This window comes from Jaculus jaculus, chromosome X (genome assembly GCF_020740685.1).
Source record: "Jaculus jaculus isolate mJacJac1 chromosome X, mJacJac1.mat.Y.cur, whole genome shotgun sequence".
NCBI classification, from domain to species: domain Eukaryota; kingdom Metazoa; phylum Chordata; class Mammalia; order Rodentia; family Dipodidae; genus Jaculus; species Jaculus jaculus.
In genome coordinates, this window is record NC_059125.1 from 84,761,599 (window position 1) to 84,779,620 (window position 18,022).

Consider the following 18,022-nt stretch of genomic DNA (forward strand, 5'->3'; position numbering starts at 1 on the left):
AAAGAAATAAAGGACATAGTCCCATTTTCAATAGCAACAAAAAAAATAAAATACCTTGGAATAACGTTAACCAAGGAAGTAAAAGATCTATACAACGAAAATATAAAAACTCTCAAAAAAGAAATTGAGGAGGACTTGAAATTATGGAAAGACCTCCCATGCTCCTGGATAGGCAGAATTAACATTGTGAAGATGACAATCTTACCAAAGGCAATATATAGATTTAACGCAATTCCAATTAAAATCCCTACAGTGTTCTTCACAGACATAGAAAAAATGATCTCAAATTTCATATGGAAAGGCAGAAGGCCTTGCATATCCAAACATATCCTGAGCAAAAGAAATACCTCTGGTGGCATCACCATACCCGATATAAAGTTATACTACAAAGCCATAGTAATAAAAACAGCATGGTACTGGCATAAAAACAGGAGTATAGACCAATGGAATAGACTTGAGGACCCGGATTTTGGGCCAAGCAACTATAGCTATTTGATATTCGACAAAGGCCCAAACAATATAGACTGGAAAAAAGATAGCATCTTCAACAAATGGTGCTGGACAAACTGGATAACCACATGCAAGAAACTAAAACTTGATCCACACATTTCACCATGCACAACACTCAAATCCAAATGGATCAAAGACCTCAACATAAGACCAGAAACTCGAAAACTACTGGAAGAAAATTTAGTAAGTACCTTCCATGATATAGGAATGGAAAAAGATTTCCTGAATAAAACCCCAGTGGCTCAAGTTCTTAAACAGTCACTCAATCATTGGGATCATATGAAGCTGAAGAGTTTCTTTACAGACAAGCATATAATAAGCAAAGCCAATAGAATACCCACAGAATGGGAGAAAATATTTGTAGGTTATCCAACTGATAGAGGCCTTATCTCTAGAATTTACAAAGAACTCAAAAGTCTAAACAATAAGAAGACAAATACCCCACTCACAAAATGGGGCACAGAGTTAAACAGGCAATTCACAGAGGAAGAAATACAAATGGCAAACACACACCTAAGAAAATGTTCATCATCCCTAATCATCAGAGAAATGCAAATTAAAACAACGATGAGATTCCACCTTACCCCAATAAGGATGGCCAACATGAAAAGGTCAAATGAAAATAAATGCTGGCGAGGATGTGGAGAAGCAGGGACACTCATTCACTGTTGGTGGGAATGTAGGATGGTACAACCACTTTGGAAAGCAATATGGAGACTCCTGAAAAAGCTGACTATAGAAATACCAACAGACCCAGTTATACCATTACTGGGCATGTACCCTAAAACCTTCAAACCAAAAGCCAGAGAGATTTGCTCAACCATGTTTGTAGCAGCTCAATTCGTAATAGCTAAAAGCTGGAATCAACCCAGATGTCCATCATTAAAAGAGTGGATAACAAAGATGTGGTATATCTACACAATGGAATTCTACACAGCAGTAAGAAAAAACGACATAAAGAAATTGGAGGAAAAATGGTTGAACCTGGAACAGATCATTCTCAGTGAGCTTACCCAATCACAGAAAAAAAATTGACACATAGTCTCACTCATCTGCCACACCTAACCTGAATCTGCCCAAGATGCCTTACATACCCAGCAAGCACCTCATAGACTAGACAATAAGATGGATGGGAGGGCGGGGAGGGAATCAAAGAGTGGAAAACAGTAATCTGGACCCAAACGGCAATGGTACCATAAAATTCTACTTCCTAAAAGACAGACCAAATGGCTGAACCTTCACTGTACCCTTACAGGAAACACCTGAACCACAAGACACTGGAGAGGGTAGGATCAAGACTGACCTAAATCTCCTACATCTTCCCTCCCTCCCTCTCCCCCTCTCCCCTCTATCTCTCTCCTCTCTAACTCTTGTATATTAGTTATCTTTTTCCTCAATTTCTTAGTGGACACTGACCTGTAACCCCCACTTCCAGCTTGGGCCTACCATCCACAATGAGCTTTTGATCAGAGAAACCTACAAGGTTTCCCAAAACAATGACAGGCTTCTGTCAGAGTACTTGATGACCCACCAAAGGCCAGTGATAAGACCCTATTGCTGAAGACTCCATACACAGCTGACATGTAAAATGGAATGACATGGCTGGAAGCCAGGAGAGAGTCAGTCCCCAGACAGTCAGCGTGTCTAGTGCCAGAAGGCGCTACATAGGCAACTGGGGGAAATGACCAAGATCTGTCCAAGCAACACATTGTTTAACCTAATTAGCAACAAATAACCGGATGTGATGCCCACACAAGTGCAATAGTGGTACACAGCCATGGTGAGGAATCAATTGCTCTTGATTTGGCTAACTGATCCACTCAGTGGTACTAGTCCCTTAGCTGGAGCTGGGAAACAAGTCAGAACCATACCCAAACACAAGCCCACTCTACAATATCAACCTACCATCAATCACGGGGTATAAGAGGGCCTACACCTATCAAACTGTCTATCAAAAAAGTAAGTGTTATCTCAATTTTCCGGGTGCTAACTTACTCTCCGTTGGAGAATCTGCTTCTCTTTTCCAGATAGATGCAGATCCTAAGAAGAGAGCTGCCCCAACATACCTCAAAAGAGGCCCAACTGAAACTAAGGACAACTGGTGAAATAAGCAAGGGTGATGTTTTCCTGTGAACTGGATACCAGCACAAAGGGGAAGAAGATCAACGCAGAGAAAAATCAACTCCTAGCAAATCAGAGAGCCAAAGCCTCAGAGGTCCCCAACACCTCAGCACTGAAGCAGACCAAAAATGAACCCAACATGGCTCAGGGAAATCTTGCGGAAGAGGGGGCGGAAAGAATGTCAGAGTTACATGTTGGGTCATGATTTGCAGAGACATTTATCATACTAATAACTGGGAGCTATCTCCACAATGTACGACCCATTTTCATTAACAAGGAGGGTCTAATGGGAGGGGGTAGATCACAGATGAGCCTAAATAATGGTACCAAACTGCCTGTATTCACTGAAATGAAAACTAATAAATTAAATTAAAAAAAAAAAAACTTAATGGGGAAAAACTCAATGGGTTCCCACTGAGATCAGGAACAAAACAGGATTCCCACTCTCATCACTGCTCTTTAACCTAATATTAGAAGTACTAGCAATAAGCAATAAGACAGGAGAAAGAAATAAAAAGGATTCAAATTGGAAAGGAATAAGTCAAGTTAGCCTTATTTGCACATAATATGATCCATTACACAAGTGACCCAAAAGTCTCCATCTCAGAACTTCTAAAGGTGATTAATTCCTTCAATAAAGTGTCAGGATACAAAATCAGTGCACAAAAATCAGTAGCTTTTCTACATGCAAAGGAAAAATATACAGATAAAGAAACAAGTGTGTCTGTCCCATTTTCAATAGCAACAAAAAAAAATTAAATACCTTGGAATAACACTAACCAAGTATGTGAATGACCTATATAATGAAAACATAAAAGCACTCAAAAAAGAAATTGAGGAGGACTTGAGAAGATGAAAAGATTTCCCATGCTCCTGGATAAGTAGAATTAATTTTGTGAAAATGGCAATTTTACCAGATCTCATCTGTTTAGTCTTACAGAATAAAGTTCTAGCTTCTGTGATCTACTGAAAAGTACACTGAATATGTCTAAATTATATTCTTCCAGTGTATTTCATTCCTATGTTGTTTCACTGGCTAGTAAAAATTGCCAGATCTCAACTGTCCCTTGAATTCAAGAAAAGTGGGCAATGAAAATAATTTAGAATCATGACTAAAACCTTGGCATGTCAGATTCTTCATTGGCTACGTAGAGACAATTTGAAACCTTCTACTCTATGCACTGCAAAGTAACCCACTTGAATTTCAAACATAAATCAAAATGCACTTTGACAGAGTAGACACCATTAGACAGACTAAGAACAGAATGTCATATACAGCATATGTGTATATCTAATCCAATTTGAGCAAAGTGAAACCATGCCCACATGGCATATAATTGAATTGGCAACCAGTTTTTGGCTTGCTGGGGATATGATTGAAAAGGAGTAAGTAAAAGGCATCTAGGTTAGATGAAATGAGAGGTCTGTCTCTTGAGCTTTCCCATGATAAGATAGGATAACTAGCCAAAATAAATAAATAAATAAAATTACGTGTAGTGCTATAGATCTACAATAGACAAGCATACAATGGAATTCTCCAGTATGGGAACTTGCAAGATTATTATTCTCTAATTAACTAACAATTGTGTATTCATAACCTGTTATATAAAATATGTTGTGTTATAAGAATTAAAATACATAAAATATTGTGCAATATAGTAGAGGGCAAGAGGCTACTAAACAACTAAGATGAAAATAGTGAGATAATATTTTAAAACAAATAGTGAAACTTTCAAAATGTTTACATGGAAGGTGACATATAAGTTAATCCTTAAGAAGAACATAAATTATCAAGGGGTAAAAGTGGTAGTTAAAAATAATGGGCTATGGAAATCAAATATAATGTCATAAATATATAATTCTGGCAAGATGAAGACCGCCTAACTGCAATGCACATCGCCGGGAAAGAAAGGAAAAACATTAAGGGTTCACTGGGTCTTTAAGGGGAGAGCAATCACCAATAGATTGCCAGTGGGAGGGAACAGAGGAGAAAAAACAGGGAATGGCTGATTCCCTCAAGTGCGGGTAGCCCACCAGTCCCCCCCCCCCCACAAGCACCTACTGTACCCACAGTCCCAGCTTCAGGAAAGTCCCACACTTACTGTAGGAAAAGGTTCTCAGGCCAACATAGTTCCACTTGCCTCACTGCACAGGGGCGATCACCCTGCTACCTCTGCCCACTAGTGACTTTGGCTAGGCTCCATCTGCTGGCCCATTGGAGCTCAGTCTCTTTTGACCCATTTGCCCACCACACTTGTACCATCCCTCCAAAACCTGCTTGCACAAGCTTAGCCTGCTTGGCTCATTTGCTCACTTACTGCTCCAGCCGCTGCATATTCATGTGCGAGCCTAGGCCCACTCCAACTGCCCACAGGAGCTCAGGATGTCTCTGCCTCCCATCTGCCTCAGCTCATGTGCCAGCTGCTCCCTGTCTGCCACACTGGCTGACTGCCATTGTCCTGTTGTGGGAAAGCTCAGAATGCTTCTGGGACCCAGTGTTCCACCGTGCTGGAGTTTAGGCTGCTTGGGTGTGTGGTGCCTCAGTGTCCCTCCTAACACAAGCACAGGCATCTTTGGTGCATTACCATGTGAGAGTTCAGGCAACTTTGGTACCCCCGCCATGCAGGAGCTCAGATGGCTTTGGCAACTGAGAGCCAAAGCCCAGACTGCTTGGCAACTGCCTCAGGCAGCTTCAGCTTCCCATTATGCTTTAGTCTGGGCTGATCCACCCACCTACATGCCCATACACTGCCATGGGCAAACCACAGGGCAAAAGAAATAACATAAAAAATCAAATGCAAGAAAATCCAGTTAGATCACCCAGTCCTACAATGAACATCTTTAATCAAAACATGGAAGAGTCATTAGGATCAGACCACCAAAATGAAACTATGAGCAATGCAACCCTGACCAAGCTACTGGTAGAACTTGCAGAAAAGCAACAAAGGACCAATAATCATGTGGATGCTGCAATCACTTGACTAGACCTAATAGTTAAGAAAATGAAATGAATTCAAAGACAGTTAAGAGAAATAAAGGAGACTGAAGAAAAAAAGGACCTCAAAAATCAGATGGTGATACTAAATGAAGACATAAAGAAATGCAAGGATGAATTCCAAGAAGCATCAAGAAAATCAGAAAATGATGTGAAAAGGGTACATGACAGAGGGATGGAAACTATATATAAAAAAATAGTAGAAAATGCAAACTTAATTGAACAAGTCCAAAACTTTCTATAGGCTCTCAAGAATAGAATCAGCCATGCGGATGATAGAATCTCTAATCTGGAAGACAAGATGGAAGAAAAAGTTTGAGAGTTCAAACGTTTCAGTACATTCAAAGGTTTCTCTGAACAGAACATAAGGGAATTGTGGGATATCCTGAAACATCCTAATATCAGGATCATTGGGATACCAGAAGGAGAAGAAATTCAGACCAAAGGCATGGAGAATTTATTTAACAGAATTATTGAAGAAAACTTCCCCACTCTCGCAAAAGAAAGGCCCATCAAAATAAAAGAAGCTAACAGAACTCCAAACAGACTGGTCCAAAGGAGATACTCTTCAAGACATATTGTCATCAAGACTCTAAACATTGACACCAAAGAGAGAATCCTAAAAGCAGCTAGGGAGAAACAGCACATCACTTTTAAAGGTAACCCCATCAGAATTATTCCAGACTTCTCAATGAAATCCTGAAAGCTAGAAGAGCCTGGAAAGAAACACTGCAAAGTCTAAGAACCTATGACTTTCAACCCAAACTACTCTACCCAGAAAAAGTATCCCTTATAATAGATGGTGAAAAAAAAAAAAAAAAAAAAAAAAACAACTCTACATGACAAAACTTACCTTTGCAATTATATAAACACAAAACCAAACCTACAGAGACTATTTCAGGAAATTCTTCACAGAGAAGAATCAAACAATCAAACTCAAATTACTAAAAGAAGCAGATCACAATAACCAAAAAGAGTAGGCGTAAAGTCCATGAAAACACCAACCCACATATACCATGACAATATGGCAGGGATCAAATAAAATCTCACAGTCATTACCTTAAATATTAATAGCCTTAATTCAGCCATCAAGTAAAGCAAGCTAACAGGATTGATCAATGAAATTAGACCCCTCAATCTGTTGTCTTCAAGAAACCCACTTCACCACTAAAGACAGACACCTCCTCAGGGTGAAAGGGTAAAAAACAATATTCCAAGCAAACGCGAATAAGAAACATGCAGGTGTAGCTATATTAATATTGGATAAAATAGACTTCAAACCAAAAACCATCAAAAAAGACAAAGAAGGCCACTTCCTACTTATCAAGTGTTGCAGTCTGGGTCGCATTGCTGGTAGAAATCACCCAACCAAGAGCAGCTTCTGGGAAAAAGAGATTTATTTTGGCTCACAGGCTCGAGGGGAAGCTCCACAATGGCAGGGGAAAACGATGGCATGAGCAGAGGGTGGACATCACCCCCTGGCCAACATAAGATGGAACACAGCAACAGGAGAGTGTGCCAAACACTGGCAAGGGGAAACTGGCTATAAAGCCCATAAGCCTGCCCCCAACAATACACTCCCTCTGGGAGGCATTAATTCCCAAATATCCATCAGCTGGGAACCTAGCATTCAGAACACCTAAGTTTATGGGGGACACCTGAATCAAACCACCACATCAAGGGAACGATCCCTCAAGATGATATTACAATCATAATTCTGTATGCACCAAACACTGGGGCACCACAGTTCATAAACCAAAACTTACTTGACAATAAAACAGAAATAACCATGAACACCATCATAATTGGGGACTTCAATACACCATTATCAGTAATAGACAGATCATCCAAACAGAAACTTATCAGGGCAGTAAGAGAGCTCAACAAAACCAGAGATCACTTAGACCTAATGGACATCTACAGAACATTCCATTCAAAGTCCACAGACTACACATTCTTCTCAGCAGCCCATGGAACATTCTCTAAAATAGAACATATACTGAGGCACAAAGCCTGCCTCCATATATTATGGAAGATTGACATAATTCCTTCCATGCTATCACATCACAATGCTATATTGCTAAAATTAACAACAAAAGACCCCCCAAGCTTCCATCGGCACATGGAAACTGAACAGCACACTCTTGAACAACAAATGGATAGTGGACAATATAAAAAGTGAAATTACACAATTTCTAGAAATGAATGATGATGAGAATACATCGTAACAAAACTTATGTGACACAATGAAGCCTATCCTCAGGGTAAAATTCATAGCACTAAATGCTTTTATAACAAAGACAAAGATATCCCAAATCAATAACCTAATGATCCACCTAAAGACACTGGAAAAGCAAGAAAAATCCAACACAAAAAGCTGTAGAGGGAAAGAAATAATAAAGATCAGAGCAGAAATTAATGAATTGGAAACTAAGAAAAACAATGAAGACAATTGATACAACGAAGAGCTGGTTCTTTGAAAAAATAAACAAATCTTAGATTGACAAACCCCTGGCCAATTTGATCAAGCAAAAAAAAAAGGGTATGCTTCAAATTTACAAAATTCAAAATGAAAATGTAGAGATCACAAAAGACATAAGTGAAATTGGGAGAATCATCAGGACTTATTTCTAAAACCTCTACTCCACAAAACTGGATAATGTAGAGGAGATGGATAAATTCCTGGACACATACCCTCTATCAAAGCTAAACTCAAAGCAGATTAATCTCCTAAAAAAACCTATCATACTCATTGAGATTGAAAAAGTAATAAAAAACCTCCCCCAAAAGAAGAGTCCAGGACCAGAGGGCTTCTCAGCTGAATTCTATCAAACCTTCATGGAAGATATCAAACCAATCTTTCTCAAATTGTGCCACTCAATTGGAGAACAGGGAAAGCTACTCAACTCCTTCTATGAAGCTAGTATCACCCTAATTCCAAAACCAAGCACAGATGCCACCAGAAAAGAAAACTACCGGAATATTTCCCTGATGAACTTAGACACAAAGATCCTGAACAAAACCCTCATAAACCAAATTCAAAAAAAAATCAAATCCATTATCCACCTTGATCAAGTGGACTTCATCCCAGGAACACAGGGGTGGTTCAAATACGGAAATCTGTCAATGTAATACACCACATAAATAAAACTAAACACAAAAACCACATGATCATTTCAATAGATGCAGAAAAGAATTTTGACAAAATACAACATCACTTCAAGATCAAAATTTTGAGAGAATCAGCATGGTTGGTTTATATCTTAACACAATAAAGTCTATATACAAAGCTCCTAAAGCCCAAATAATACTATGGAGAGAGAATGAAGGAATGCCCATTATGATAGGGAACAAGACAGGTGTGTCCCCTCTCACCTCTGCTCTTTAACATAGTACTGGAAGTAATAGCTCAAGCAAAAAGACAGGAGAAAAAAATTAAGTGGACACAATTTGGAAAAGAAGATGTCAATTTAGCACTATTTGCAGATGACATGGTTGTATATGTAAGAGACCCGAGAGCCTTCATTCCAAAACTCTTAAAGGTGATAAACTCCAGCAAAGTAGCAGGATAAAAATCAATTCACAAAATCAGTAGCCTTTCTATATGAAATTACAAAGATACAGAGAATGAAATAAGTGACATTATCCCATTTTCAATAGCAACAAAAAATAAAATAAAATGAGACATTTATTGTACCAATAACTGTGGGCTAACTCCACAAAGCAGGACCCATATACTTTAATAAGGAAGGGCCAATGGGGAGGGGTAGGTCACGGATGAGCCTAATAATGGTACCAAACTTCCTGTATTTGCTGAATAGAAAACTAATTAAAAAAGATTTTTCACCAAAAAAAAAAAAAAAAAAAACTTTGGAATTACATTAACCAAGGAAGTGAAGTGAAAGATCTAGACAATGAAAACATGAAATCACTCCACAAAGAAATTGAGGAGGAATTAAGAAAATAGGAAGATTTCCCATGCTCCTGGATAGGCAGAATTAATTTCATGAAAATGGCAATCCTTCCAAAGGCAATCTACAGTGTTGATGCAATTCCCATCAAAATCAGAACATTGTTCTTCACAGAGATAGAAAAATTGATCTCAAAATTCATATGGAAAAACAAAAGGCATCAGATATCCAAGCATAACCTCAGCAAAAGAAACACCTATGGAGGCATCACCATACCTGATCTAAAGCTATATTACAAAGCCTTAGTAACAAAAACAGCATGGTACTAGCATAAAAATTGGAGCATAGAAAAATGGAATAGAATTGAGGACCCGGACTTTGGGTCAAGTAACTACAGCTACTTTATATTTGACAAAGACCCTAACAATATATGCTGGAAAAAAGACAGCATCTTAAACAAATGGTCCTGGACAAACTGGATAACCATATGCCAAAAACTGATACTTGATCCATACATGTTGCCATGCACAACAATCAAGTCCAAATGGATCAAAGATCTCAATATAACATCAGAAACGCAGATACTACTGGAAGAAAAGTTAGGAGGAACATGTGATGATTTAGGAAGGGGAAAAGACTTCCTGAACAAGACCACAGTAGCACAGGATCTGAAACAATCACTCAACCAATGGGATCTTATGAAGCTGAAAAGTTTCTTTACAGACAAACATAAGATAAGTAGAGCCAATAGGTTACCCACAGAATGGGAGAAAATATTTGCTGAATATCCAAATGACAGAAGCTTAATTTCTAGAATCTACCAAGAACTCAAAAAACCTAAGCAATAAAAAGTCAAACAATACAATGGAGTTCTACTCAGCGGTAAGGAAAAATGAAGTTATGAAATTTGCAGAAAAATGGATGGACCTGGAAAGTATTATACTAAGTGAGGTAACCCAGGCCCAGAAAACCAAGCGCCACATGTTCTCTCTCATATGTGGATCCTAGCTACAGATGATTGGGCTTCTGTGTGAGAATGAAAATACTTAGTAGCAGAGGCCAGTAAGGTAAAAAGGAGACATAAAGGGTAGAGAAAGGAAGGGAGGAGGATACTTAATAGGTTGATATTGTATATATGTAATTACAATGATTGTAATGGGGAGGTAATATGATGGAGAATGGAATTTCAAATGGGAAAGTGTGGGGGTGGGGAGGGAGGGAATTACCATGGGATATATTTTATAATCATGGAAAATGTTAATAAAAACTTAAAAAAAATAAAAAAAAAGAAGTGACAAAAAAAAGTCAAACAACCCACTTACAAAATGGGGAAAGAAACTGTACAGGCTTTTCACAGGAGTAAACAACCTAATGTGATGCTCATATAAATGCAGTAATGGCACATAGCCATGGTGGGAAACCCACTACTCTCAATTTGGCTAACTAATTTGCTCAGTGGGACAGAACCCATAGGTGGAGCTGGGAAACAAATCAGAACCAGATCCAAAAATGAACCTGATCTCCCCAATATTCTCTCAAAAGCAATGGGTTTCACATTTACTTGGTGCTAACTTACTCTCCATTGGAGAATCTGCTTCTCTTTTTCAGATAGATGTAGATCCTAAGGCGAGAACCACCCCATCATACCTCAAAAGGGCCCCAGCTGAAACCAAGAGTAATTGGGGAAACATGCAAGAATGCTGTTTTCTTGGCGAACTGAAAACCAGCACAACAGTGAAAGAGATAGAGAGAACCCTACCAAACTAGATATCCAGAGACACAGAGGCACCCAAGATCTCACCATAGAAGCAGACCTAATATGAGCCCAATGTGGCTCAGGGAAATTTGCAGAAGAGGGGGCGAAAAGAATGTCAGAGCCACACGTTGGGTCATGACATGCAGAGACATTTCCTCCTACCCAAAACTAAAGGCTAACCCCACAATGCACGACCCATAGGGTAACTGGAAGTGGGAGGACAGGGAGGAGGTAACAATGGTACCAACTTACTTGTATTCCACTGACTATAAAATAAATTTTAAAAAGATTATTAAATAACACCTTAGAAGTCCAAATAATTACTGTTGAAAACGTGTGACTAGAATGGAGATACTATTATTATTATTATTATTTCTCCAGGTCTAGAGCACATAACTGTAGCATATAAAGGGTGCAGGCTCTGAGCCATAGGACATGGATTCCAATATCAGTTTGATCACTAATTTTGTAAAACCTGTGCCTCACTGAGTGCCAACATTTTTAACATAATAAGAGTAACAACTTGAACATTTATTATTGTACATTATGTCATTTAAAAGTAGGGGCTGGAGCTGGGTGTGGTGGTGCACCCTTTTAATCCCAGCACTCGGGAGGCAGAGGTAGGAGGATTGCAGTGAGTTTGAGGCCACACTGAGACTCCATAGTGAATTCAAGGTCAGCCTGGGCTAGAGTGAGACCCTACCTCAAAAAAACAAAACAAAACCAAAAAATAGGGGCTGGAGAGATCACTTAGTATTTAAGATGCTTGCCTGTGAAGCCTAAGGACCCAGATTCAATTCCCCACAAACCATGTGAGCCAGATGCACAAGGTGGCACATGCATCTGGAATTCATTTACAGTGGCTGGAGACCATGGCCTGTTCATTTTTTTCTCTCTCTCTTTCTCTCCCTTTCTCTGTCTCTCAAATAAATAAATAAAAATAAATTTTTAAACCCTAGAAATAAAAATGTTTAGTGCATGTCTTAAATCAAGTCCATAAGTGCATAAGTGGCTGTTGTCACTTCAAACTATACTATAGTTTTTTCATCAAGAACTATGATCATCAATTATTTTCCTAGTAAGTCCATTGGTTATTTTTAAACTGATAAAAGAGGCTACATATAAACTTTATGTATAAGGGCCACTCCACCTCACTTTGTAAAATAATTCATCTTGTTTTTCATCAGAACTGGGAGTACTGTTAAGTACCCTATGTGTTGTAGCAGTACATAAAATATTGGTCACTTATGTCTCTACCCTGAAAGTTGCTATATTAGATAAATATTAAAACAGGGAGCTAATAACATACTCAATATTTATTGTTAGAATTGAGTGAATTAATGGAAATAAAACATTTCAAAGTCCACAATCCAGTGTTGTGCACTAATCATAATGTTCTTTGTAGAGTAACAATGTATTGAGGAGGAAATAAGACATCAGGTTTTGTTCAGAATGTATTTGCAGTAGTTTAAATATTGTATACATTTATGGTTTTTTATTACCTTGTCTACAGAAATTCAATTCATTTGATAAAAATGATAAAATATATGTAAACTGGAGAAAAATCAGTATAAAAGGAGGGATAAAGTTAAAGCTTGGTGTTTTTCTTTATTGCAAACTGATATACATTCTATTATTATTTCTGGCCTATGGATTTATTGCAATATGCTTTCCAATGGACCTTTTTAAACAGCGGTCAACATTTCATCCTTTCCCTGTGGAAGGTGATTCGCATTTTGACACCTGCAAAGAGTGATAAAATTGAACAACATGCTTCAATTTCATATATTTATTTTCTGTTGGTCAGAGTTCCTATCACCTAACACCTTTATGGCAAAGATCATTGCAAAAGCATAGGGGAAAATACTGGTGATGGGGTATAAGATGTATAAGGACAATGTTCCAACACGGGTGTATACAATATTATTTGCAGAGAAAGTGTGTATGTGTTGACAAAATGATTGGGCTGCCTGATGACCATTTAAGCTCAGGACCACCTATTGTATGTTCAATAGAGATAATTGTGGTTAGTGTTGTACTTTTTTATCTCAGCAAACATAAAAATGTGAGCAAAAAAAGAGAAGGATGGAGAATTAATAAGGTATAGGTTTACTCATGTTGTCTCAACCTGGAGCCTAATTGAAGGTCAACAAATGTATCCATACCAAAGAATGATTTTTGGATAGATATTATGGTTTTCTGACACACATGCACACAAAAGAAAGTTTATATCCTATAGATGCTATAGAAAGGAGAAAAAAAAATCATCTCCTGCAAACATTTTTTGATGAAATTCAGACCCACAAAAGAGAAAGTTCAAAATAACTTGATTGCCTATCAAGAACCCAAATAAAAGAGAGAATGACTTGATTGTGTTAACATACTGACCATGGATCAAAAAGAGTATTTCAGTATTTTTATATTTTGTACTTCAGTATTTTGTCTGCCTCTAATTCATAACAGAACCCAAAGAAACTGTTCATTAGCATGCCAAGGGTTAGCTTATATTTCTTTCTTTAGTTGATTCTACACAGTAGATGATTTCATGTAAAATTCTAGATTATTTTAAGGCAAGAAATATTACTAGAAGGTTCCTAATTCTTGGCAATGATACTCTTTCCTCAATATTTTCTTCCCTATTTTGCACAGGTATATGCTTTATAATGTGTCTTCAAGTACATAAGTGTAGTACTTATATTCCCTTCCTAACAATGTCTAATGAAGTCTTGGAGAAAAGTTTCATAATACAATAAATGAGAAAATATTATCATGTGTCAGGTTTGTGTCTCACTATATTCAGAGGTTTTTCATCAATGAAAAGGAAGAATTCATAAGAAAATGAGAAGAGGTTATAAATGGGCATAAGATTTCTTTGTACAGTGATAAAGGGAATGTTCAAAAGTTAAATTACTAGACACATAACACAACACTGTAAATGCATCAAGTTCTATGATTAAAATTATTGGTTTCAAAATTCTAGATATTAGAAAGCAATTGGCAATAACTATTCTTTGGACAATATATGTTTGTATTACAAGAATAGCAAAATATATACATTATATAATTATATATTATTAATAATATAAAATGTATAATTAATATAGGTATATAATACATATTACATATATTATATATATAATTCTGAATGAAAATAGAAAAGTATAAATATCTGGTTACTATCTTTAAAATCATATCCTGCGTACTCCATTCTAGCAACTTAAAGTAAACTACACTAAAATCCCTCCCAGGACACTGGGGCATCAGCAACTATGGAGTACAACATGTTTGATTCATTTACTCCAGGTCTAACTTGAAACTTTTCCCAGTGAAGTATTGTTTCAATTGATTCTTTTGATTCTGTCTCTTTTGCTCCAACATCCTCTAGATTCTAACACATCTTGCCCATGCTTTCGGATTAGCATGCTGTCCAGCTGAAGATCATTGAATATTCTACTACATTGATCTACAGTGCACAAAATGTTTTATGTTTTCCAAACTTCCACTGTCCAACTACATTATTTTCAAAACCACTTCTCTAAAGATCAAAGGTCTACCTCTCTTCCTTTGTACATTTGAACCTAGTAATCACTGTCGTGATACAACACCACTTCACCTTAGATAAAAAAAACATACTTTCTAACCTCTGAACAAGATTTTAAAAAAATGTTGAAAGCAGACTGTTGACAAATTGCTATGGAAGTAAGCCATGTAAGGAGGACCTATGGATGGTACTGTTACCTGCATTGAACTATGCTGATTGAGTTCAAAAATTTGTGGAGGATTATCTCAGTATTAAAACTTTTTTTTTCCAGAATTCATGTATTGTTCAGCATCAGTGATAGGATGAACTCACACGTTCTACACATATAAGAAATTTTAAAGTGATTTTTTTAGGTTTTATTCAGTATACTTCAAGGATGTTTTGTTGTTATTGTTGTTTGAGGTAGGGTTTCACTCTATCCCAAGCTGACTTTTAATTCACTAGGTACTCTCAGGGTGGCCTCATACTCACAGTGATCTTCTTACCTCTGCCTCCCAAGTGTTGGGATTAAAGACATGCTCCACCATGGCCAGCCTTCAAGGACTTTTTTATAACCTAATATATGTATAAAGTAGGTATAATTTTTGATATTGCATTCAATATCCTAACCTCTCCTTCATTATTGGAAACACCAAATACTCAACTCTACCTTATGTCTTTGCCCCACCTTAAATACTCCCCAAACATCCCTACTCTAAGTCTTTTTAATTGTTTCAGTTTGCTTTCATGTATGAATTTATTACTTCACTGTTAGCACTCAAAACTTGGAAATTTGTTTAGTCTGTCAATGCAAACCTAGAAGGATAACATTTAATGACAAGTCATTTCATTTTATTCATAACTCCACATCTTTAACAGCCAATAAACTTTCGATGAGTTTAAGATTACATGATTTGATGGATATTAATTACCTAAATGATTCATTTACAATTATCTGAAGTGAAGTGGCTTTTTGTATTTAGATCCAAATAGAACTATTTAGAATAGTTTGCTTCTAATGTTATATAAATGAAGCCTGGGTTGGATTTAGAACCATTAAAATGTCAAATAAATATGTTTAGTTATCATAAGGTCAGAGAAAATGCTAATAAATGATGAGATAAAGTTCAAATATAAAATAGACATGCACTATGATAAATATACGTTATAGTTTGGTTTGAATTTATATTCTTTACATTCCTTAATGCACATGCGTTTGATTAATTTAACTGTGATTGGCATTTAATAATATTTGCTGACCTGGTAAGTTGAATAAATAATTGCCTTTAATACTTCTAGACTAAAAAAAAACAATTGAAGGGGGTGGAGGTAGATTCCTGTAATCCTAGCAATTGGAATTTAAAAACTGAAAGATAATGAATATTCCAGCCAGCCATACTAATTAACATGACGCTGTCTCAACACACAAACATGCAAATATAATTTCAAAACACAATCTTGCTAGGACAGCATACATTATCACCTCATTGCATCAGGTACTTCATTGGTGTTCAGAACAAATACTAAGCAGATGCAACTTATAAAAGGAAATAGCTTATTTTTAGTTTATAGTTCCAGAGGGTAGATTCTATCATGGAGAAAGTGGCAAGAGTGAAGAGCTGGCAGTCACATCCGCAGGCAGGAAGGAAAGGTCAATCAAGAAGTAGGGTAAAGCCACAAAATTTTAAGGTCTTCTCTGAATAACCCACTTCCTTAACAGTCTCCACCTCCTTAAGGTTCTATAATCTTCACAGAGAGTACCACCACCTGGGGACTACATCTGAAACAGTTGAGCCTATGAGGACATATTGTGTGTAAGCTACATTATCCATGAAATCAAAATAGATTATATTTTATACTCCGTTAGTCATTTTGAAAACATTTTGCACAGATGAGTATGAGAAAAGACAATGATTTGAAATTATTTAAAGACTGGCATTTGAAGATAGCTATCAGTCAAACCATTTGAAATTCATCTTTCTTTTTTATTTTTTATTTTAATCAATTTTTATTAACATTTTCCATGATTATAAAAAATATCACATGGTAATACCCTCCTCCCCCAACTTTGCCCTTTGAAATTCCATTCTCCATCATATCCCTGTTCCTGGATTGGAAGAATCAATATTGTGAAGATGGCAATCTTGCCAAAAGCAATTTACACATTCAATGCAAACCCCATCAAAATTCCAAAGGCTTTCTTCTTGGGAATAGAAAAAAAAAATCCAAAAATTCATTTGGAATCACAAAAAACCTCAAATATCTAAAATAATACTGAGCAACAAAAATAAGGCTGGTGGTATCACCATACCTGATTTCAACCTATACTACAGAGCCATAGTAACAAAAACAGCATGGTACTGGCACAGAAGCAGACATGTAGATCAATAGAAAAGAATAGAGGACCCAGATGCAAGTCCAGGTAGCTATAGACACCTGATATTCGATAAAAATGTCAAAAATATTCACTGGAGAAAAGACAGCCTTTTCAGCAAATGGGGTTGGGAAAACTGGGTATGTATCTGTAGAAGGATGAAAATAGATTTTTCTCTCTCTCCATGCACAAGAATTAAGTCCCGGGAGGTAATATGATGGAGAATGGAATTTCAAAGAGGAAAGTGCGGGGGTGGGGAGGGAGGGAATTACCATGGGATATATTTTATAATCATGGAAAATGTTAATAAAAAATTAAAAAAAAAGAATTAAGTCCCAATGGATTAAAGACCTTAACATCAGACCTGAAACTCTGAAACTGCTAGAGGAAAAAGTAGGGGAAACCCGTCAACATATTGGTCTTGGCAAAGACTTTCTGAATACAACCCCAATTGCTCAGGCAATAAAACCACACATTAACCACTGGGACCTCATGAAATTACAAAGATTTTTGCACTGCAATGGACACTGTGAATAAAGCAAAGAAGCAATCTACAGAATGGGAAAAAATCTTCTCCAGCTATATATCTGATAGAGGATTAATATCTAGACTATATAAAGAACTCAAAAAGTTAAATAATAAGAAGTCAAACAAGTCAATAAAAAGGGGGCTATGGAGCTAATTAGAGAGTTCTAAAAGGAAGAAATACGAATGGCATATAAGCATCTAAAAATGTTCTATGTCACTAGTCATCAGGGAAATGCAGATTAAAACTACATTGAGATTCCATCTCACTCCTGTCAGATTGGCTACCATCGTGAAAACAAATGATCAT